Genomic DNA, 23,966 nt, shown 5'->3' with positions numbered 1-23,966 from the left:
TATTATAGGTTTATGTGTTTAAGTAAATTAAATTCAATTAAAAGTTATTATATTTTTTTGAAGCCTAATGTTAAAAAATTGATAGCTTTCAATTACTGTAATGTTTGATGGCTCATTTTTATCCTGACATCAATAGCTGTATTATGATACTGGCCTTTATGTTGTCTCTACATTAATTTGTAGAATAACTGTGAAATGATTGCATTATAAAATATATAAACTAATATAAACCTATACAAATTTTAGTGTTTTTAATTGCGATTAATCACAGAAAAAAATGTGTGATTAATCAAGTTAATTTTTTTAATCGATTGACAGCACTAATATATATATATATATATATATAAATGTAAAAAATGGCATTAAAAAGCATTACATTTAATTTGAAGATACCTTCAGAAACCCAGCATGAGCTATCTGTTGACATTTGACCTACTTAAACTACTTCAATGTGCCTAAGTTCTCTTGAGACTGGTTATTTCCCCTGTGTTTTCTAAACTCACAGCAGTACTTGGCATTATTGTACCGGCATCCTCAACTGCCTTGAGTCCTCTTGCATTTGCAGTTGTTGTGTAATAAATCATTTCTACTGTCTTGGAGAACTATCCGTAGGAGGTGCACAGTGCATGGCTGAACACTGCCATCAAGCATAAATTTGCTGTCAGACAAACTATTTTAAAGGGACAGTTCACCCAAATTTACTTGCCCTCATCCAAACCTTATGCAGAATTGTGTGAGGAACAGACCTACATTTTAAGTTGCTATTTGTGTCACGTATAAGAGCATCCATGATAAAGAAAATGAAATTTTAAAGTATAAAAGTTTAAAAGTAACACTCTAAAAATATCATGTGGTGTAACCAAGTAAAATATACATTTATTCATTTAGCAAATGCTTTCATCCAAAGTGACTTCCAAATGAGGATTAGTAAGAGCAAGAGAGAGGTGAAATCCAGAAAAGAAGAGGAAGATAATATATTTTTTAATACACTAACATTAAAAAGAAAATTAATAGTCAAAAGTCTTTTATGCTCACCAAGGCTGCACTTATTTAATAAAAAATGCAGTAAAATTGTAATATTATGAAATATTACTACAATATAAATATATATATATATATATATATATGATTATCATCATTGTTGAAAAACATTTTTGCTGCTTGATATTTTTTGTGGAAACCTTGATACTTTTTTCAGGAATCATTGATAAATAGAAAAATTAAAAAAATGATTCATCACACCTTGAATATATGTGATCGTCCGGATTTTAAAAACTTTGAATTTGGGGAAACCACATTTGTTGTGTTGAGCTATTTTAATTACTAGTGTTTTACGTCCTTGATGTCATTCTTCATTGATTCTCCTTTTGAATTCCACAGACAAAACAACAGCTTATGGGAGAACTATTCCTTTAAACAAGTCCTCCTCTCAGAGTAAAACTTTGTGGATCCATTTTTGAGCACTGAGATGTACTTTCAGATACTTTCTCCACCACTGAGGCCAAATTCAAAGGGTTTCCTTGAGCGTTGCACTTCACTTTAATTGAAAGTGCTTTGTCTGCAGTTCTGCAGGGAGCGAGGAGGTCATGCCCAACGGTCGCTGAAGTGTACTAGCTGTAAGGAACTGCAGAGGGGAGTGTGCAGGGTCAGATCGGTGAGAAGAAACAGTCCATTTGCTTGAGTGAGTCCTAACACAGAAAGTAAGTCTTTTAACGACTTATTTCTACCCATGCCTCTCTGCTCACTGATTGAATAATTCAGCGAGGGAAAAACCCCTAGGGGTATGAGGTGACGAAAAAGTGAAGCACTGTTGCTTTAAGAAATATCTGTGGCAAAAGCATTAAATTAAATGCAACACTTTCCCTCTATCATTAAATTGGGGACAGGAACAACAGCATAGGGGGGATATAGTATCTGCTTGAGCGGCAAAATAGGGTTATGCAATCTCACTTAAACATGTGCAGCTGTGTGTGTGTGTGTGTGTGTGTGTGTGTGTGTGTGTGTGTGTGTGTGTGTGTGTGTGTGTGTGTGTGTGTGTGTGTGTGTGTGTGTGTGTGTGTGTGTGTGTGTGTGTGTGTGTGTGTGTGTGTGTGTGTAGCCTGGTAAACCCTACCTTATGGGGTTTACCTTAAGGATGGCAATATCTGAAATCCTTGTTCGTGTGGGGACATTTTTTGGTCCCCATGAGGAGAACAGCTTATAAATCATACTAAGTGATGTTTTTTGAAAATGTAAAAAATGCAGAAAGTTTTCTGTGATGGGTAGGTTTAGGGGTAGGGTTAGTGTAAGGGAATAGAATATACAGTTTGTACAGTATAAAAATCATTATGTCTATGGAAAGTCCCCATAAAACATGGAAACACTACGTGTGTGTGTGTGTGTGTGTGTGTGTGTGTGTGTGTGTGTGTGTGTGTGTGTGTGTGTGTGTGTGTGTGTGTGTGTGTGTGTGTGTGTGTGTGTGTGTGTGTGTGTGTGTGTGTGTGTGTGTGTGTGTGTGTGTGTGTGTGTGTGTGTGTGTGTGTGTGTGTGTGTGTGTGTGTGTGTGTGTGTGTGTGTGTGTGTGTGTGTGTGTGTGTGTGTGTGTGTGTGGACAGATACTTGATACTCGGGTTGCACACAAATAATTCAGCATGAAATGACAGTAGAATGTCTAAAAATGAATGAAATTTGTTACTAGGGTCAGTGACGATTCTCCCAGCAGTCCCTTCCCTTAAAGTATAGCAGGCTGTGTTTAAGCAAGACAGTCAAATGGATGACTCAGACAACATTTGCTGAAAAAGCGCTTGAGAATACACATAATTTCTTAGGCCTGCTGAGTTAAAAGACGCTATTTAACCTGTCTCTCCACAGCGGATGCCAGCCAAAATGGGTTACATTACATTTTTTTTTTTTCCTCCCATAGTTGATAACTCGGAGCTCAGACATGCCTCTCAAAGTTAAATTAGTGAATCGCTCTGAAAAACAAGATCAAATGCTGTCTGAAACAGTGATAATGAATAATTGAGGAGCTGTGATGAAAATGTAGCAAATTCCTCATTGTGAGAAACTGCAATACGGTTTCATTTGGATGCAAATGTGATTATATACTTAAAAGTTTCCTGTGCATAAATCAGCAACATCAATCAAACCAGTGGCAAGAAAGAAATATAACCGTAATTAAATCTAAATGTGTGTCTTACTTTCTAAACTGCGATGTAACGTGGTTTATATTATTTTTCACGCATTTCAATCTATAAAGGTGCGTTAGGCCTGAATTCAAAAGTAAAATATCATTTCAGCTTGCATTCAGACACAAATCTATCACCAAACCCTGACAGTCTACAGTATCTCGTTATATGTCTGATCTCAATCATGGATCCCGCTCCTCCTCGAAGATGCTTGCAGCGGCACTAACAGAGCATGAAATGTGACATGACAGTATGTCATTCCCTGAGAGTCTGAGTATTGTTCACACATATAGAGGAAAAGATGGAGACGTTCAAATATACACATTGTACATTCCTTGTGTGTCCATCAGAAAAGATCACAAACTAATTATATTTATAATGGCAATGGTTTATCTAGGCAGCAATGAGATTAAATGGGAAGCAAATTATTTTAGCTGATGTCTCCTGCTTCCCAGATTTTTCTGCGGAGAAAAAGACACTAGTTATCTCGTATCTGTCTCCTCTAGAGTTTTACAAGAGATCTCAGCAATGTGCTCAGATTTGTTGATACCAAAATCTGCAATCAAAAGTGAGCAAAAAAAAAAACTTTTTTTTTTTTACAAAATTAGACAAATAATCTGAAAATTATTAATAAAAAAAATAATTATAAAATGAATTAATAAATAAATGAAAACGGAAAGAATAAAATCGATAAACCTGTAAAATACAATTAATATTTTAGTTATAATATTAAATAAAACAGACGAAAAGGCTGCAATCAACAGTAATCTGGTAAATCTGTGCACACTGGGAATAAAATTTCTCTATTTTTTTTTAGATATTCAAATACTAATTATAAAACGTATTTAGTAGTATTTTTGTATTTTTTTTCTATTATTAATAAAGATTTAAATATGTATTCATATTTTGTAATAAATGATTAGTTAGAACTGCTAAACAAAGACATTAAACTCCTGTGCATCTGAGTTCCGGCACAAAAGTTCACAGTGCTGCCAAAATAATAGTCAGGCTTAAGAAACTTATCGGCCAAACAAAAATGAAAAATACCAAATACTGGCTACTATATTATCTTGGCGGTATACATAGGGGTTGCACAATGAAACTGAAACACCTGGTTTTAGACAACACAATAATTAAACAGTATGGTGTAGGGCCTCCTTTTGCGGCCAATATCACTATGTGATACTAGTGGAGGAAAACGCTTTCTGACTCACACCTCCAAAATGTGTCTCAGGCCTCATCCACACTACTGCGTTTTAGTTTAGAAACGGAGAATTAAAACGAATATGATCTCCGTCCACACCAGCGTTTTAGCTGCGTATTAGAACTGATCTCCGTCCACATTAAAACGACTGAAAAAACGGATCACGTCACCATTCACCTACACTGGGCATGCGCGTGCCGGTGTAAACAGGAATCAGATTGACTATTCCTCAGATTTCGCTGAGGTGGATAAGTGCCGTTCTGGACATTCGAAAGTTTTCGCACCATTCCTCAGGAACCACAACTTCATTAATAAAATTATCCTACCATGCACTGGTTCTTCCTGACTTAACCCAAAACCGACGCTCGATGTACGGTCTATACCGGCGCTGCACACGGGAATTGTCACAGATCACTCGATAATAGCTTGCCTCCGGCACATGTAGGCAGTTATAGCATTGTAAGAATTTACTTGCACTAACGTAACTGGCAGTCCAGGCTGTTGTTGTATGTTTTCTTCCGTTGTATGTGTTACGATGTGGTAGAAATGAAGCGGAGAGAGAATCCAAATGCAAGCACTTTAATAAAACAAACAGGTAATCCAATGGACTCAGGACAGGAACACGGAACAGCTACAAGCAACATCAAAACAACGACCGACAAAACACAACTGAAGCACAGGGGTTTAAATACACAGGCAAACAAGATAACGAGGGGGCAGGGCTAATTAGAAACACCTGGAGAGACTAATAAACAAGAAAAACTACAAAGGACTAAAAAACATGGCACAGGACAGGAAATAACAAAAGTCAACACAAGACAAGGAAAACATAAGACAGGAATCGTGACATAGCCCCCCACTTAAGGAGCGGATTCCAGACGCACCTCATGAACAGTCCAGGAGGGAGGTGGAGCAGAGGCGGACCCGGGGGCGGGATGGAGGGCCAGGCCCATGGAGCGGAAGAGGACCTGGATACTGCGGCAGGACGGAAGGCCAGGGTGGAGCATGATGTGCAGGCGGCCAGGGTGGAGCAGGCAGTTCAGGCGGCCAGGGTGAAGCAGACGACCCATCGGGCGGCCAGGGCGAAGCAGACGACCCATCGGGCGGCCAGGGCGAAGCAGACGACCCATCGGGCGGCCAGGGCGAAGCAGACGACCCATCGGGCGGCCAGGGCGGTGAAGACCCCTCGGGCGGCCAGGGCGGTGAAGACCCCTCGGGCGGCCAGGGCGGTGAAGACCCTTCGGGTGGCCATGGCGGTGAGGATCTTTCTGGTGGCCGTGGGCCCCTAAGTTGCCATGGCGAGGACCTACTACCCCCCCCCAAAAAATTTCTTAAGGGTAGTTACGGGGTCATAGGCAGGAACAGACACCGGCTCAGGCTCAGGAACAGGAACAGACACCGGCTCAGGCTCAGGAACAGGAACAGACACCGGCTCAGGCTCAGGAACAGGAACAGACGCCGGCTCAGGCTCAGGAACAGACACCGGCTCAGGCTCAGGAACAGACACCGGCTCAGGCTAAGGAACAGACACCGGCTCAGGCTCAAGAACAGACACCGGCTCAGGCTCAGGAACAGACACCGGCTCAGGCTCAGGAACAGACACCGGCTCAGGCTCGAGAACAGACAACACACACACTGGCTCGGGAACAGACAACACACACACGGGCTCGGGAACAGACAACACACACTCTGGCTCGGGAACAGACCACACACACACTGGCTCAGGAACAGACAACACACACACTGGCTCTGGCTCGGGAACAGACAACACACACACGGGCTCGGGAACAGACCACACACACACTGGCTCTGGCTCGGGAACAGACAACACACACACTGGCTCTGGCTCGGGAACAGACAACACACACACGGGCTCGGGAACAGACAACACACACTCGGGCTCGGGAACAGACCACACACACACTGGCTCGGGAACAGACAACACACACACTGGCTCGGGAACAGACAACACACAGAATGGCTCAGGAACAGACAACACACACACTGGCTCAGGAACAGACAACACACACACTGGCTCTGGCTCGGGAACAGACAACACACACACGGGCTCGGGAACAGACAACACACCCTCGGGCTTGGGAACAGACAACACACACACTGGCTCGGGAACAGACAACACACAGAATGGCTGGGGAACAGACACTGGCTCCGGTTCTGGAACAGACACCAGAACAGAAACAGCCACAAGGACAGACGTAAACACAGAAACAAACATAGAGCGATCAGGTTCAGGCGTGACTTGAACAGTCTCTGAATCGGCGGACGTGACTTGAACAGTCTCTGGATCGGCGGACGTGACTTGAACAGTCTCTGGATCGGCGGACGTGACTTGAACAGTCTCTGGATCGGCGGACGTGACTTGAACAGTCTCTGGATCGGCAGACGTGACTTGAACAGTCTCTGGATCGGCAGACGTGACTTGAACAGTCTCTGGATCGGCAGACGTGACTTGAACAGTCTCTGGATCGGCAGACGTGACTTGAACAGTCTCTGGATCGGCAGACGTGACTTGAACAGTCTCTGGATCGGCAGACGTGACTTGAACAGTCTCTGGATCGGCAGACGTGACTTGAACAGTCTCTGGATCGGCAGACGTGACTTGAACAGTCTCTGGATCGGACGGGACCAGCGGCGAGGACTCTGGGCTGACAGGAAGTACAGGGAGGACTTCCAGGCATTGCGGGACGCGGGAAGTCCTCTTCCTCTTCCGTCTCCGAGAGCGAGAGGGCGCTGGGCTGGACGGAACCAGCGGTGAGGGCGCTGTGCTGGACGGGACCAGCGGTGAGGGCGCTGTGCTGGACGGGACCAGCGGTGAGGGCGCTGTGCTGGACGGGACCAGCGGTGAGGGCGCTGTGCTGGACGGGACCAGCGGTGAGGGCGCTGTGCTGGACGGGACCAGCGGTGAGGGCGCTGTGCTGGACGGGACCAGCGGTGAGGGCGCTGTGCTGGACGGGACCAGCGGTGAAGGCTCTGTGCTGGACGGGACCAGCGGTGAAGGCTCTGTGCTGGACGGGACCAGCGGTGAAGGCTCTGTGCTGGACGGGACCAGCGGTGAAGGCTCTGTGCTGGACGGGACCAGCGGTGAAGGCTCTGTGCTGGACAGGACCAGCGGTGAAGGCTCTGGCTGGAAGTGGCTGACGTGAAGCTCTGGCTGGACGTGGCTGACGTGAAGCTCTGGCCGGACGTGGCTGACGTGAAGCTCTGGCCGGACGTGGCTGACGTGAAGCTCTGGCCGGACGTGGCTGACGTGAAGCTCAGGCATGTCGTGGTGAAGCTCAGGCATGTCTTGGTGAACGTGAAGAACAGGTGATGACGTGGCGTGCCACGGGAGGAAGCTCTCCAGACATCTGGAGAGTGCCTTTCTCCAGTCCAGACCGGAGAGATCGGGGAGCTCCCTCGGGTCGACCTCCTTAGCCCCCAGCCGGTAACACATCTTAATCGCCTCATCACCCAGAGAGCAGGAGGCAGCGAGGGGAACAAACCCCCAGGTGTACTGGAACAGATCAAGGCTTTCCAGGGCCAAGGCCGCGATCTGTCCAGCGAACTCCCGGTCTAGCCTGTGTAGATCAGGCGGGATCCGTGCTGCTGGATTCATATTTGTGGTCGGTCGTTCTGTTACGATGTGGTAGAAATGAAGCGGAGAGAGAATCCAAATGCAAGCACTTTAATAAAACAAACAGGTAATCCAATGGACTCAGGACAGGAACACGGAACAGCTACAAGCAACATCAAAACAACGACCGACAAAACACAACTGAAGCACAGGGGTTTAAATACACAGGCAAACAAGATAACGAGGGGGCAGGGCTAATTAGAAACACCTGGAGAGACTAATAAACAAGAAAAACTACAAAGGACTACAAAACATGGCACAGGACAGGAAATAAAAAAAGTCAACACAAGACAAGGAAAACATAAGACAGGAATCGTGACAGTATGATGACACTCAGAGAGCCAAGCGTGAGTCTCTGTGCCATCATTTCTTAAGTCCTCCGTTTTAACCCGTCTTCACTAAAACGCCCTCCGGAGATGCAAAACGGGGTCGGCAGCGTTTCTAAACTTCTCCGTTTTAGGTCTTCGTTTTTGCCGTTTTAGTATGGACGGGAGGTGCAAACGTAGCAAAAGGTCTGCGTTTCTAAACTAAAACGTAGTAGTGTGGATGGGGCCTCAAACATATTTAGATCTGGTGACTGTGAAGGCCATGGGATATGTTCAACTTCACTTTCTGTGTGTATTGGTGTATTATCATGCTGATACACGGCTCCACCTTCAGGGTGTTCAATGTTTGAACCATTAGGTGCTCATGGTCCTCCAGAATAGCTTGTTAGTCCTTGGCAGTCCTTGGCAGTACATCAAGCCCAGTAGAGAATGTCATGATATTGCAGCTCAAACCATCACTGATCCACCCTGTGCTTCACTCTGGGCACGCAACAGTCTGGGTGTTCAGTTTCTTTGGTGTTTCTCCACACCATAACTCCCACAGATGTGGGAAAGACAGTGAAGGTGGACTCATCGGAGAGCAATACATGTTTCACATTGTCCACAGCCCAAGATTCGCACTGTTGGCATCAATAAAACTGACATTTGGCATTGGCAAGAGTGACCAAAGGTTTGGCTATAGCAACCCGACCATGAATATTGACGCTGTTGAGCTCCTGACGAACCGTTTTGGTGGAAACAGGAGAGGCGAGATGGACATTTAGTTCTGCAGTGAGTTGGGCAACTGTGGTTTTATATTTTTTGGATACAATCTCTGTTAGTATCTGGACATCCCTTTCAGACAGGTTCACCTTGCGTCGACAGCAATGAGAATAAATGAAGAGTCTTCTAAATATCAAAATATTCTCCTGAGTAAACGGCCCGGAGACACTTTACAATGAGGTTCATTAATTTACATTAGTTAATGTATTAACTAACATGAACTAACCATGAGCAATACATTTGTTACTGTATTTGTTCATCTTTGTGAACGTTATACAAATACAGTCATTCATTATTTGTTCATGTAAGTTCACAGTGCTTTAACTGTTACCAAGATTTTAATAATGTATTAGTAAATGTTGCAATTAACATTAACAAAGATGAATAAATGCTGTGAAAGTGCAGTTCATTATTAATTCATGCTAATTAATGAAGTTGACTAATGTTAACTAATGAACCTTATTGTAAAGTGTTACCAAAGGCCCTAGTAATCTCACGTCTCCATTTCAGGATAGACCTTAACTGTGTCTCAAACTGTGCTCAGATTTGTCAGATTTGTCATCTGCAAATAAAAGTCAGAGATACCAATAACTAAAAAATTTCTCATCAAATTCTTCCAAGACCAAATGATCAGAGGTTTAATATTCATAGTTTGTATTTACCCTAAACGGAACTGAAAACTCCATTATTCATCTTGAGCAATGAAAGTGCAACCACTGCACTGAGCAGCAACAAAGTTTTCCAGTGTGATCACATGAGTGTGTGTAACTGCATCCTGTAATTTAGCCCTCATTTCCTCCACTCAAAGCTCACTCTGGAGTCCTGTTCCATGTTTGCCAGTTCCCATATCACGTGGCGAAACATATCACAATGTTTATTTATCGGCTGACTCATAAGTGGCATTTAGTTAGTTTGTTTTTCTCACAATAAGAACTGCAAGAGGATGTAAAAGAAAATGGCGATCAGGGGACAAATGAAGTCCGAACAGTCACCTTTTCTTGCCGGCAGACACTCAAGGACTAGTCGCTCCCTGATTGTGCGCAACACACTTAATGACAGCTCAAGAGTTTACTTTGATTGCAAATTGGAGACATTGTGACCCTCATCAGCACAATGTGCAACTTAGGTTCAACAAGTCTACCGTGAAAGATTACAAACATCACCGTAAAAACACAGAATTGGTCGGCTGCAGCCAAAACTAGCCTCTTATGTTGGTCATTCGTACCTCAGGAGACTTAGAGGACAGAATAGAGCTATCAAGTGAAGTTTCAACTTTGCCTCAGATGGTTCTCTTAAACATTCCATAGGAGAAATGCAAATTGCTGAGACAATTGTTGCCATGCAAATAGCATAAAAGAGCTATAAAATAAATAAGCAATCTACCACGGGTAGCCCTGCGATATCACTCTATATCAATGGCTGTGATTGGCCGTGTGTAATCAGCCATATCGCCTGGCTACGAATGTGATATTGAGCTTATACAACAGTTCGACAGCACAAGCGTGTAAATAAATAAGAAACAATAACGGAGTGTCTTTAAAAACCCTCTTTTATGCGGAACTACTTCCTTCTGCCACAGATTAAAATCTCGCTTCATTGTAGCTTATTGTATTATCTAGAGTATTATGAGAGAGAGATTGATTAACCAAGTGCATTACCTGCATCTAGCAGATATTCTTCTGGTCAATATTAAATTCAAAATAAGAACATCAAATGTCCACTGAGGAAAGCGATGTATTTATCTGTGTCCTTTTAACAGTTAAGAGGATTTCTCATGACCGCGCTAGTCAGTGCATTTATAAGTTGAGTCTTATTGTTTACAACCTTGTTTCAGTCCCTTTCAATATAAAAGTCTCTGCTACTGACTCACTCATAAACAGTTTTATTATTAATATCTATCTATCTATCTATCTATCTATCTATCTATCTATCTATCTATCTATCTATCTATCTATCTATCTATCTATCTATCTATCTATCTATCTATCTATCTAGTTTTAGTGATTCAACTTAAACTTATTTCAATTTATTGCCAAGGCAACATTTCTAATTTTCATTTAGTTTAAGTTTTTCAACTTTAAGCTTTTTTTCAATTATTCAATTATTCAATTATTAGAAATGTTTTATATAGTTTTAGGGTACATTTATATGACAATGATGTGCTAAAAACAGAAAAGTTTCTCCGTTTGTTTTCCCCGTACAGACGACAACGGTTTAGTTTCGGTTTGGTTTTCACTCTGTTTGCCTGTTTGTTAATTAGTTTCCATAGTTCCTAATTCCACGCACCTGTTCTGTTTCTCTTTTAATTACGTTCTCTGAGTATAAGCGCTGAGTTTCCCTAGTTCATTTGTCCGTTATCGTCAATGATAATGTGGTTGAATTTGAGTTGCTAGATCCAAATCTCCTGCGATCTGGATTATAATAAAGTCTTTTTTTGTTTCTACTCCTTTATCACTCGCTTCAATACAGCCACATCTGTGACAATGAGATTTAATTGATTGTTTTTCTTTTCTAAGGGTCTGCACTGCAACCTTGACAAATGTATTAAAAATGAAGCCTATAATAAAAATTTTGATCAATTGCCTGTCTGGAAAAAAATTGTATTTGTCAAATGTTCAAGATGCTTCAAATGTCGTTGTTAAAATAAATGGGCATATGCTTTGCACATTATTTTACGTCAAAAACGACCACAAAAGAAATTAGATGTCCTCTTTCTTCAGTGTGATTCCAAGTCTACAGCCTGAGCAAAACTTTCAGGAAATGCTGAATTCTTTTGAGGATTTTGAGGGTTAGATTAATATTTCTGTTGCGTTGTGTCATTCTGATTGATGTCTCAACATCTCCCGTTTTTTGCTCTGTGACGCTCTGAAAAAGACAACTAAGAATAGAGAAACACATAGAAGCTGTCATCTTTAATGAACATCACTCTGCCTGTGTGCCTGATGGATTTCAGGTAAGACACATGCAGTCTCACAATAGACGCTTTCAGAAGATTCAGTCAGAGTCTTATCTGAGGACAACCCGAAAACCGACGCCGCCACAATCAATTCCAAAATGAACAGCATGAAAACATTATTAGATCGCAGTATGATGATTTTCTGCATGTTTTATGATTGGCTTTCTTGTTGTGAAGTGAATGTGATCAATATTTAGTTTTATTCAGAGCATAATCCATTTATGTAAGAGACAAGCCTACCGACACAAAGTGTACTCTTGTCCTTCGTCTTCATAATACAAAGCCTCAGGGCCGAATGTGGTGTTCCCATGACAACCGTCGATGACATGGGGCCATTTTGTGTAAACAACATTATGGAGAGTGGACTGACTTCAAAGAAAGTCACTGTGAAACAGTATGAGTACAGACTGGATAATAACTGTGATAACGGGAAGTTGCCTGCCGTCTAAATGTAAGGTATACACACACATTTAGTGGTCATGCCATCTTACTGGCTTACATCTACGCTTTTTGGAAAAATCTGTGTACAAACAGCTCACTTTAGTACTATTTTATTTAATATTTTGCTTAATATTTAATATAATATAATGCAGATGCAGGTTCTGAAAAAAATATATGGCCGTTGTTGACAAAAAAGTTTCTTTGTAATAAATTTGATGTTGAATCAAATAAAATATTTCCTTCTAAAGCTACTTTTTGTAATGTGTTTTTGATGCTTATCTCACTTAACACAATAAAGACTTTAAATGATCTTTTGGGAGTCATTTCTTAGCCCAATTGTAATCGCTTGACAGCCCTATAATATATATAGTAGTTTAAATATTTTTTTCAAAGAATTAAAACTAATTTGTAACTTAAAATAGATTCAAATGTGGTCCACACTTTCACAAATTCTCAGATTTGTCTTTCACCATGGACATCATATCAGTCCCCTATAAGCCTTAATTGTGTTTTCATTCTGTTTCTGTATTGCTATGCGTTTCCCCAACTCTCCGATATGAAGAAGATAAATATAGCTCAATTCCATGACATATAACACCAAAACAGTTTAGCGTGCGTGCAACTTTAGAAAGAGATGAAATTTAATGTGATATTGCTTTTCTCTGAAATTAGATGGGTCAAATTGAAGATCATAATCACTCACAGCAGGCAGCAGATGATATTTTATGATACAGTTGACATTCCAGGAAAATTCCTTTGAAGTATTGCATTTCTGCTCTATATAATAGCCTATATATGGCTTTTCCCACACAATATTCCTTATTTTCCACACTACATATTACATTATAACATTTTCCAGTTCTGAACTAGGCTGTGAATTATGAGTGAACAATGGATTGTTTACTCTGACCTACTATATGGCCAATACCAAGAGTAAACACAATTAAACTAAATAGCCTTAAAGAAGAGAGCAACACATTTGTGAGTCTCATTAAAGATAATGAGATTCTAAGCTCAAACATGCCTCTGGCTATCGCTTTCTGTAAAGATGTCAGACCAAAGCCACCTATGAACTGGTGCTGTGCGCTTTCACTCGTTTCCATAGTTACAGTTCAAGAGGTCAAAGTTTAGCAGGTTAGCATGGTCCAGTTAGCTTACTGCTAGATAGTGAAAGTACACCATTAATGAGGACAAAGGGCATCTTTACTTCACTGAGGGTCATTTAAAAGTTATGTTCAGATGTTCTTATTTCTGCTACCTTTGATGTTATTGCACATGGAATATTATATTGCAGTAAAATAAACAGTAACTAAATACTGGAGTACATTTTGCAAGAAATTACAATTTCAGTATTTGTACTACTTCAACGATTTACTTGCAGTTTCTTTGTCATTATTTGTGAAATTTACTAGCAATTTCTGAGTGAAACTTTTGTAAAAACTACACCAATTTTTTTTATAGATTGAAATGTATAGAAGCTTGTGCCACAGAATAAAAAATAGAAAAGGTAATTGTGACTTTTTAATCTTAAAATTCTGAATTTTTTTCTCACAAATGTGAGTTTATCTCTTGCTTTACTTTATAACTCGCAATTGCGAATTTAAATCTCACGATTCTGAGAAAAAAGTAAACAGGGATATAAACTCGCAATTCTAAGAAAAACAGTCAGCTCACAATTTGAACTTTATAACCCATAATTGCAAGTTTATATCTCGCAATTCTGAGGGGAAAAAGGTCGCAATTCTGACCTTTTTTTTGCAATTGCGAGTTTGTATCCTGCAATTCTGACAAAACATAAATTTAAAAATCCATGGCGGAAACAAGCTCCCAATAATTGTAAAAAAAATTATAAGATCAATAAGTTATGACAACATATGTTTTTACATTAAGCAATTTTTTAAGTCAATTTGAAATTAAGATTAAATTAATTTCACAGCTTTTCACATGACTTTCAAGTTGATTGTACTTTTTTTTTCTTACAGTGTAGAAATGAATGTGTAACTGTAGTAATGAGGATTTGTTTCCGCCCACGCTAAACCACACCCCCAGTCTATGACACAGTATCTGTGGTGGGTTGCCATGGCTCCTCTTTGACAGCAGCAACCCAGTTTTGATGTGACAATATGGTGGCCAGCATCTGAGTTAATAAAAATATATAGTAGACAAGCAATAAAACATTGCCATATGTGAAGGAATCCAATCTCTCCCAGCTGAAATGATCTTGCAAACACACGCTCTACATCACTACATCAGAATGGCCGCAGACAGACTGGAGAGTTCCCTTCCTGTCACATATCTGACAGTGAACACAACAACTTTATAAGATCTTGGCACTGGCAGTTTAATGCATAAAGTAGTCCTATTCAAATTATTATAGCAGATATAACAGATTTACTTTCACAGCACAACTTGACCTTTTGAATAACCATAGCAACTCTCAGTTTCTATACAACCCTGTGTAGCCTACTGTAGGTGGTCTTTAATTACTGCTATGGTATTCCCTGTGGTCGGTCTGTTTTTAACCCTGTGACTGGGACGTGCTCAGAGGAGCTGACATGGCATGTGTCGGGGGGTTCAGTCAGGTCTGCACGCCTCTGACCCTTAACTCAGCTCCGTACGCTGGGTGACTCGAGGTCCACCGGTGAAAGTGTGAAACCCATAAATCCATCTGTCAAGACTTGCTCAGACACCTGAGGCTCCAGGGAATGAAACTCTGGATGGTCATTTATATAAACTGGTACTATTTCTTGACAAAAATAGATCCTTGCTGCCATATGTTGAATATATTCTGTCATGACACACTGCAAGTGTTGCTCACGTGCAATAATTTTTAATAACAGTTAAATGTGGCTTAGCATGTCCATCAAAAGCCTGCGGGCACTACAATTCTCTAATATTTTGGAAAAAAGACTTTTATGCCCATCAAAACTGTATTTGATAAAAAAAAATTGATTAAACATACTGTAAAAACAATATTGTCAAATATTTTCAGCATCATTACAGTTTTCAGTGTCACATGATCCTTCATAAATCATTCTAATATGCTGATTTGCTGTTTAAGAAACATTTCTTATTATCATCAAAATTTAAAACAGTTGTGCTGCTTCTTATTTTTGTGGAAACCATGATGCATTTTTTTCTGGATTCTCTGATGAATTGAAAGTTCAAAAGTACAGCAACTAAATTAGAAATATGTTGGAGCATAAACTTCACTTTTGATCAATAAAAAATAATAGAATCTTCCTAACCCCAAACTTTCGAACAGTATATACTGCATATAAATATAAATAAATGATGTAATATATATATATATAATCAATCAATTATATTAATCAATTAATTATAAATATATAATTAATATCCAGGAAAGTCCTTGGATATAGACATGCAATTAGACAGTGTGTCGTAACACATTTCTGTGTCAATAATCTTATTTATTGCATATTTGTAATTATTCTTTTTTTAAAGACAGTTCTGCGCTTGGTCAGATATTTTTATTTATCAATTTCACTTTTTGGGGGGTTTGAGAAGTGTATGCTTGAGGAGCAACATTGCAAGCAACAAATGAAAAAAATATATATATGTATATGCAATTTTGCCATTCATAAGTGACATCTGGGCTCCCCCACTTGATAAGCACCAGCCATCCCTGGCGTGACTACAGTAAACCATTTCTGAATGTGCCAGTCCATGCATAAATCAATAAGTAAATAATATATGAGATTAAGAAATCGTTTCGTTCCACTGAAACGCTCAGAAATGCTGCACTCCAACAACTTTAGGTTTCACTAGGCATAGTGTATATTGTGTTTTTGTCCAAATAATTCATAATATTTTAGCTGCTGGAACAGCTCACTCATGTTTCAGTTTATCAAAACATAAATTTTAAAGTTTAAATCATAGATACAATCAGCAGCGAATAAATACCATGGTATTGTTTTTCTGGGGGGACAACAATCTTATCTTTTTTTTATTTTACCTGAAATAAAATCTGCAAAATAAGGTCTACTGTGTGACAAACATGCCAAAGTAGGTGTTGTTGGACTGTTCGTGCAACTGAAAATAGTGTTTGAGCATTCAGTTCAGTCAGTAGCGTTTATGTTCTGTTTTTATATTTTATTGTCCCTCGTTGCAGCTTTTATTGTTTGTGTGTACAGTCTTTTTAAAGGGCTAGACAGCATTTAGCTTTGTTCAGGGGTGTCCAAAACACAAAGAGAGGCCTCATTATTTTATTCTGAATCTCTGTTGCACACTGTTTTTAATTTTATTATGGCAAATTACACTATTTGAATAATTCATGTTGTTCACAACTTGCTGTGTTTCTTCTTTTTATTCATGCAACATCCTGACTGTTAAAAATATATGCAACTAACGATTCTAAATTGCCCTTTACTGGTGAAATAAATCTAAGATTCAGAGGAAAAATGTATTTGATTATGATCTCTCTGAAGCCAATTCCTTTGTCACACAGACAAGCAAAAAAATCAACAATAATGAGATTATCCAACGCTATCTCACGACCAATTCGTACGAATTTGTACGAGTGATTAAAAAGTGGCTAATTTGTATAAATTCGTACGACGTCACAATTTGTACGATTTGTCTAAACCCACGTGATGGGTAGGTTTAGGGGGCGGGGTGAGGGGTAGGTCATTCGTACGAATTCATACGAATTGGGCAACTCGTAAAATATGTACGATTTAGCAAAAATCATACACATCGTACTAGTTAGGTTGTATGAATTCGTACGAATTAGCCACCTCGTAAAATTCGTACGAATTGGCGTGAGATCAGGCTGGATTATCATTGACTGTATGTCTAAACACCCATTCAAAAAAAAAAAAAAATCTTATCACAGGTTTACTTCCAACCACTAAGAAAAGTTGAGGATCTCTAAGGGTACATTTAAACGACAACGATCTACTAAAAACGGAAAAGTTTATCTTTTTTCGTGTACAGACGACAACTTTGTCAAAATGATCCCCATTCGCACGGATCCGCAAAAACGACTAATATTATTCAAGCCAGGCCAGTAAATGTCGATGTCACTTTGTAAAGAAACACTACATGCCTATAGACTGAACACGTAATGCATAAACATGAGCATGACACCACAGTTTTCACAAACGTTTTTGTAGTTTAAACAGAGATGATATTGGTATTGTTTTCAAAAATATGCACTTTGAAACCCATTTTCAGAAGTTTGCATTTTCAGGCCACTAAAACGTTGTCTAAAAAGTTTTACGTTTTTAGTTGAAAACAGTGTCATGTAAATGGCCCCAGAAAGTTTGAAGGCTACCCAATTTCTTCACTCTTTGAGCTGTAATAGCCTATACCCTTAAATGGATGGTTCATCCAAAAATAATTTTTAAGTTGTTCTTCTAAACCTGCAGTTATTTCTTCTGTTAAACATAAAGGAAGATATTTTGAAGAATATTGGTAATTATACAGTTGATGGGCCCCCCCAGCAAACAAATTTAGGTTCTGGGAACGTTAGTTTTTGGTTCCCAGAAGGTTCCTAGAACTTTCCCTTAAGGTTAGGGGAACGTTCCCGGAACGTTTTCCTTACGTTATAAAAATGGAACCTAAAAATAACCTACATGGAACGTTCCTATAACGTTCTTGTTTGGTTCCCAAAAAAATAACCTCATGGGACCATTCGGGAACGTTAGGGGAACGTTCTGTGTTTGCTGGGCCATTGACTTCCATAGTATAGAAAAAAAAAAACTATGGAAGTCAATGGGACTAACATTGAGAATTAGCCTCGGCTAAAATGTTGTAGTATGGAACATGAGCTTATGTAACATACTTGTCCCTATTCAAATTAACTTAAAATAAAAAATATAAAATAAATAAACAATGGGGACCAGAAACTGCTGTATCCATTTAAGTGGGAACTGAATGTTATGTTTTCAGACACTTAATTGCATGTTTTTTACAATTATTAAGATTATATTAAATGCAATTAGTTAAACTTAAGAGTGCACTTCCTTTGTGGCTGGAATTCATTTATTTTGGGGGGCTCTTAAAAGCATAAATTGTTCTTATATTCTCTGTCTGCTGTAGATGTCACAGTTCACACAATGGCAGTATAGTCATTAGTGAAAAGCTTTTTATTTTATTTTATTTATTCACATGAAAAAACAGCATTTGCATAGAGGTCTTAATGGTACAGTAGTAAACAACAGCCATTATCATTTCAAGAGCCAGAGAGAGAAGGCGGAAAATATCCATGTACATATTATTACCTAACTGTACCTCAGAGAAAAAAAAGATAAAATAATTTAAAATATGATGATATGAGACGCCTCGAAATATGAAACGCATGAGAGTTCACGATGCAAACAAACCATTTCTCATTCAGCACTGTGGATGTGGAGCATCATAGTGCATTTCTGTGAAAAGGTCTTTCAGGACCAGAGGGGAGAACAGACCCCAATACGCAAACAAACCCGCCCAGAGACAGACTAGCTCCAATCACCCATACTGTGAGACGACACAGCCAGCGAGAGAAACAGAGAATGAGGCAAAACAGAAAGAAAGCGAACTGTCAAGGTAACTGAGAGAAGGATGAGCTGGAACTCTCATGAGGACATGAACACTGAGAGAAAAGAAAAGAGGTGAACAGTTAATCTAGGACAAATCTGAACATTGTGCACGCATGGCTCCCACAGTCCAGCTTTGCTCAAAATCTGTCATTCAGGAAATAAATTTGCCCCATTCGTCACAGTATACTGCAAGATTATCATCCCAAATACAATCAGACAATGCAGTCAACCCCTCAAAATACTCTCTCCGTAACACATGCACTGTGACGTGAGTTATTAGTGCCGTGCTGTGAGTCACAGATGTTCCGTTCTATCTTAGTGACTGCAAATGAATCATTGCCATCTGACCCCAATGCCACTGAGTGGGCAAAGTCACAAATGCACCATCACAGAACACACACAAGCATGCCTGTCGTCTTATCACAGGAAAAAGGTGCCGGTGGGTAAAAATATTTTAGGTAATAACAGCATATCATAGCTGTATGATATGACTGTATCTTTCCCCCTCCTATCAAATCCTGACGGATAAAATGAATTCCCACCAAACTTGTTATTATGTTTCAGTTTTATAAATAAGTCAAGATGGCATATATTCACAAAAATAAGTTGCACTTGACAATAAGATGCACAGTATGGGCAAAACACATTCAGAAATAATTTAAAAATGAAATGTTTATAAATATTATAAAGACCATAAACATGTTCATAAGTTCCCTTCACTCCGCAAAAAATCCTTTAAATGTAATGGTATTCACAGAAAGAACAATGTAAGAAACTTTAAAGTGTAATGGCATTCATTATAAACAACATAAATGCAAAGCTTATAAATTTTTTTGAAGCAAAGTTTAAACGCGCTGTACAAATAACAATAAATAAATTTGCACTCAATAGGCCTCACTCATTCAGAATCCAATTTGGGCATGTTTTGCCTGCTTGGAAAAAAAAGTGGTATAAGGCTTTCATTCATCCTTGAAACAGAAATAAAGATATTTTTAATGAAATTTTAGAGATTCCTGTCCCTCCGTTGAGTCCATTCCATCAAAACTTTCAAACTTCAAAAAGTTCATGAAGACATAGTAAATGTAATCCATATGAATTGATCAGTTTAATCCAAGTCTTCTGAAGAGACATGATCGATATATGATGAATAACATCATTGATCATTAAAACACTGATCAACGTACATACAAAAAGCAATGAAATATAGTAAACTAATAAACTAAACTAATTTATACACCCATACACACACACACACACACACACACACACACACACACACACACACACACACACACACACACACACACACACACACACACACACATATATATATATATATATATATATATATATATATACAAATAGCAGCTGATAAATATGTAATTTCATCTATCCAATACAGATCATTAAAATGAATGATGTCAGCAGCTAATTGATATGGTGCAGACATATTTTAAATGTGACAATTATTATTTCTTCTAGACTTAACCCTGAGGTGACACAGCAAAATGATAGTTGATCGAAACAAGCTGTAACAACCAGAAAACCACCCTAGAACCAACACATATTACTTACTCTCTGAACACTTTAAAGCTGAGAATTCTTCTTGATCTATTCCACCTCTGCAGATCTATGATTAAAGTTCACTGAAGAACTTACAGTGCCGGACCAGCTCTCAACATCTGTGTCCATCTCTCTGAGCTGAAACATGTTACAAACACAGAGCACCTGTTTCCAGATCTCGCTTATTCAACTGCTTCCCTCTGAAGGCCTGTGGCACAGTTAACAGTGCTCTCGGGAGACGAGAACCTCATATTTCTGCTTTATTCTGAGTGATTTTCAAGAGCAGCTAGATTCAAGACAGCAACGGCCCCTTGATGGGAATCACTGCTGCTATATTCAGGCTGGAGAAGCTTGGCTCCTCACTAGAGACGGCTGAAAATAGAGTCTGGACTGCTGTGCTACAATTAGCCTACCATGTAAGCTCAGTATTTGCTAGCTAGCATATCACAGGGGAAGGGGAGTGTTTTTTTCTTGTTGTGATGTACCCTGTGGTTCGTGCCTCACTGGAGAATCTATGCAATTCTATGAGTCAGTCATAAACAAGTGACATTATGATTATTTCATTTCCTCAGGGGGCATCGCACTATAGCACGTTTTAGCTGAGAATGAGTAAAAAGGGCATTTGTGAAAAAGTGTTCTAAAATATGCAAAAAAGAAAATTAATATTATTTAAATACAAGGCCACTTACGTGTAGCCTATGTAAAGAAAGTAAGGGGGGATAGCATTCAGTTCAAACTAGGGGATGAACGACTTCAGATTTTTTAAAGTCGGCATATGATGAAAGTAGCTGATGACGTCATCGATGAACAAATAAGCCTGAATCTTGAGTGTGAATTGCACCAGGCAGCGTCTCTCTACTAATAGGGAAGCTGTGGGTTTTAGTTAGTAAGAAATATATGCTAGAACATTTCAGTTTCTGAGCTATTGTATTGATAAATCGCAGAACAGCCTTTACAAATTGCAATACATTTCTGCGCTACTAAATGATTCTGTGTGCACAAGACTTTCACGTGATATGCGCGCAACTGTCAGTATGTGTGTGCGTTACAATGCAGCAACAGTTTAGAACGGCGATTAACTTATTTGTAATAGGCCTACAATAGATTGTGTAAAACGTGCATTCACACGATCAATTTTGAGCATCCAGATGGTATAATCAAACATGTCTTGTGGAGCGCTCTCTGAGTATGCATTTATTTGTCATATTAAGAACTGAGACGGAGTGTAAAAGTGGACTTCAAAGATTTATTTTACTGTTGCGCCCCCTATAGACCATGAATGATCAGCGACTAGTCGACGTCAAGCTTAAAGCTGACGTCATAGCTGACGTCGATTAGTCTGTTCAACCCGTAGTTCAATCATGGTAGCCTGGGAAAACGTCCTGGTTGCGTATGCAACCCACCGTTCCCTGAAGGAGGGAACGGAGGACGTAGTCGACGTCGACTGAATGGGGATAGCGTCAGAGAGCCAATGTTCTTCGAGTACTATTGAACGAGCCAATGTAATTGGCGTATGTGATTCGCATCACAGACTACGCCCCCGCGGCGCGGGTATAAATACAGAAGTGGATGCACGCACTAGTTGTTTTTTCGCTGAGGAGCCGAGCGAAACCCGGAGTCAGTGGTGGTCCAGCGGTAGTGGCAAGGGGACTACGTCCTCCGTTCCCTCCTTCAGGGAATGGTGGGTTCCATACACAACCAGGAAGTTCCCTTTCAGTCGATAACGTCGGACGTAGTCGACGTCGACTGAATGGGGATAACCATTGAAAATGCCACTAAAGCTGCCACCTTCCAGTGCCTAGACAAAAGCCTCCTGATGCCCCCACAATTTTAAAGCGGAGAAGGACAGTGCTTAGTTCAGGGAAGTCACTGCTATTCCTACAGGACCACTGGGAAAGAGTTCCCCCGTACATTTGGAAGGAAGGGACGCTGCGGAAGCCACATCCTACCCGGAGGGAGGTAATGTGGAGAATACACATATGAACTGGGTGGATGACCGGGCAGTACGACATATGGAATGTCACCGGGGTGGCTCCAGCCTAAGACGGGGGGAGACTCACCGGACAGTGACGGCAGAGAGACTCTGCCGAGGGAAGAAACTGGCTCGCCGTAGGGAGCCGTATCGTGGAAGAAACACATATGGGATCACCGTAGGGACCGCAACATAAGGACCCAGCCTAACACAGGTTCCACTCTGCTTACGAGTGGTAGGCCTAACACCAGACGTTCTGCACGTCCGACGTCTGAGGGGTGTGGAGGAACTCGACAGGGTTCTGATTAAGGGAACTCAACTGGAATAGAAAGGCGCATGTATCCAGTCCATAGGAGGGGAATGGCGCAGCAAGCCGACACTTGAACTGGGCTCATGGTGAAACTGGTTTCATGAGAAGGGAGCCCACGCGAAGCAGCGCTTCAATAGGTGTCGCCCAGCCCCCAACTCTAAATCTGTCAGCAGAGCACTCTGTCAATGCCCAAGTGGAGCAAAACACTCATCACAGAGGAGCTAAGTGCCACACCTAAGTGGACATGAGCATCTCGGAATCTTTCACCGAAAATAAGGCAACCACATCAGTGGACCACTTTGCTTGGAACAGCCTTCCCACTCTGTTGATTCCTAACAGATAAGAGCTGGTCTGAGGTCTAAGGCTGTGTTTTGTACACGTCTAACCGCTATAAAGCGGACGGACAGAGAAGCCAGGGCTGGGTCCTCCGGTGCAAGTCATGCAGACTCACCACCTACTCCTATTACGGGAGAGGTAGGAACCTTGGGCACAATCCAGGCCTGACCTCTAGGCACAATTCTTTGACCGAAAGCGAGCAAGTCCCTACCCTCTAGTAGAGACCATGCGAGCAGGAGAACTGATTTAACCGAATTTTTAACTCACTGCCTGCAGTGGCTCAGGGGCAGTCTCTGCAGTGCAGTTGCACCAGAGATAAGGCCCAAGAGGATAAAGAGGACCACAAGGATTTACATTACCTCTCTCCCTCCGGAACCTGACGATCAGGACGTGCTTCCCACGCTTCTGCATCATGATGTGTGTCAAGAGGCAACATTATTTTGAGGGTGGAGGAAACAGCCTACTCCAACCCATCTTGCAGGAAAGAGAGCACTGAAATGATCGAAAGCTTTCAGGATCTCCTACGGAGAGAAGACTCACTCAGTGACTAGGTTCCACTTCTAATGCGTAAGCACACCACCTCTTAAGGGGGTGCTCACAGAAGTGATGGTAACTATCACATGTCCCTGTGATAGCCACCTGAACCTCCGCGTTCAGACGTAAGACCGCCCGGAATCTCCAGGAGTAGAACACGGGTGCCATCGTGCCCCCGTCCCTGAAATAGTGTTCAGGGGAAGTCAGGAAGGC

The 23,966-nt window shown here is 40.7% G+C and overlaps 1 protein-coding gene across 1 annotated transcript in view; it reads right to left on the bottom strand.

The window, feature by feature from the left end:
• The window catches only part of large2 (LARGE xylosyl- and glucuronyltransferase 2), a 144,474-nt gene extending 123,499 nt beyond the window's left edge, over positions 1–20,975 (bottom strand). The window contains exon 1 of the mRNA XM_077248374.1: positions 20,614–20,975. The gene's annotated coding sequence lies outside the window, so the exon portion shown is untranslated. The remainder of the gene's footprint in view (positions 1–20,613) is intronic.
• Between the last annotated feature and the right edge of the window lie 2,991 nt (positions 20,976–23,966).

This window comes from Siphateles boraxobius, unplaced genomic scaffold (genome assembly GCF_051911475.1).
Source record: "Siphateles boraxobius isolate OS27281-9 unplaced genomic scaffold, OSU_SipBor_1 30, whole genome shotgun sequence".
Classification (NCBI taxonomy): domain Eukaryota; kingdom Metazoa; phylum Chordata; class Actinopteri; order Cypriniformes; family Leuciscidae; genus Siphateles; species Siphateles boraxobius.
This window is presented reverse-complemented; position numbering and strand designations above follow the sequence as displayed.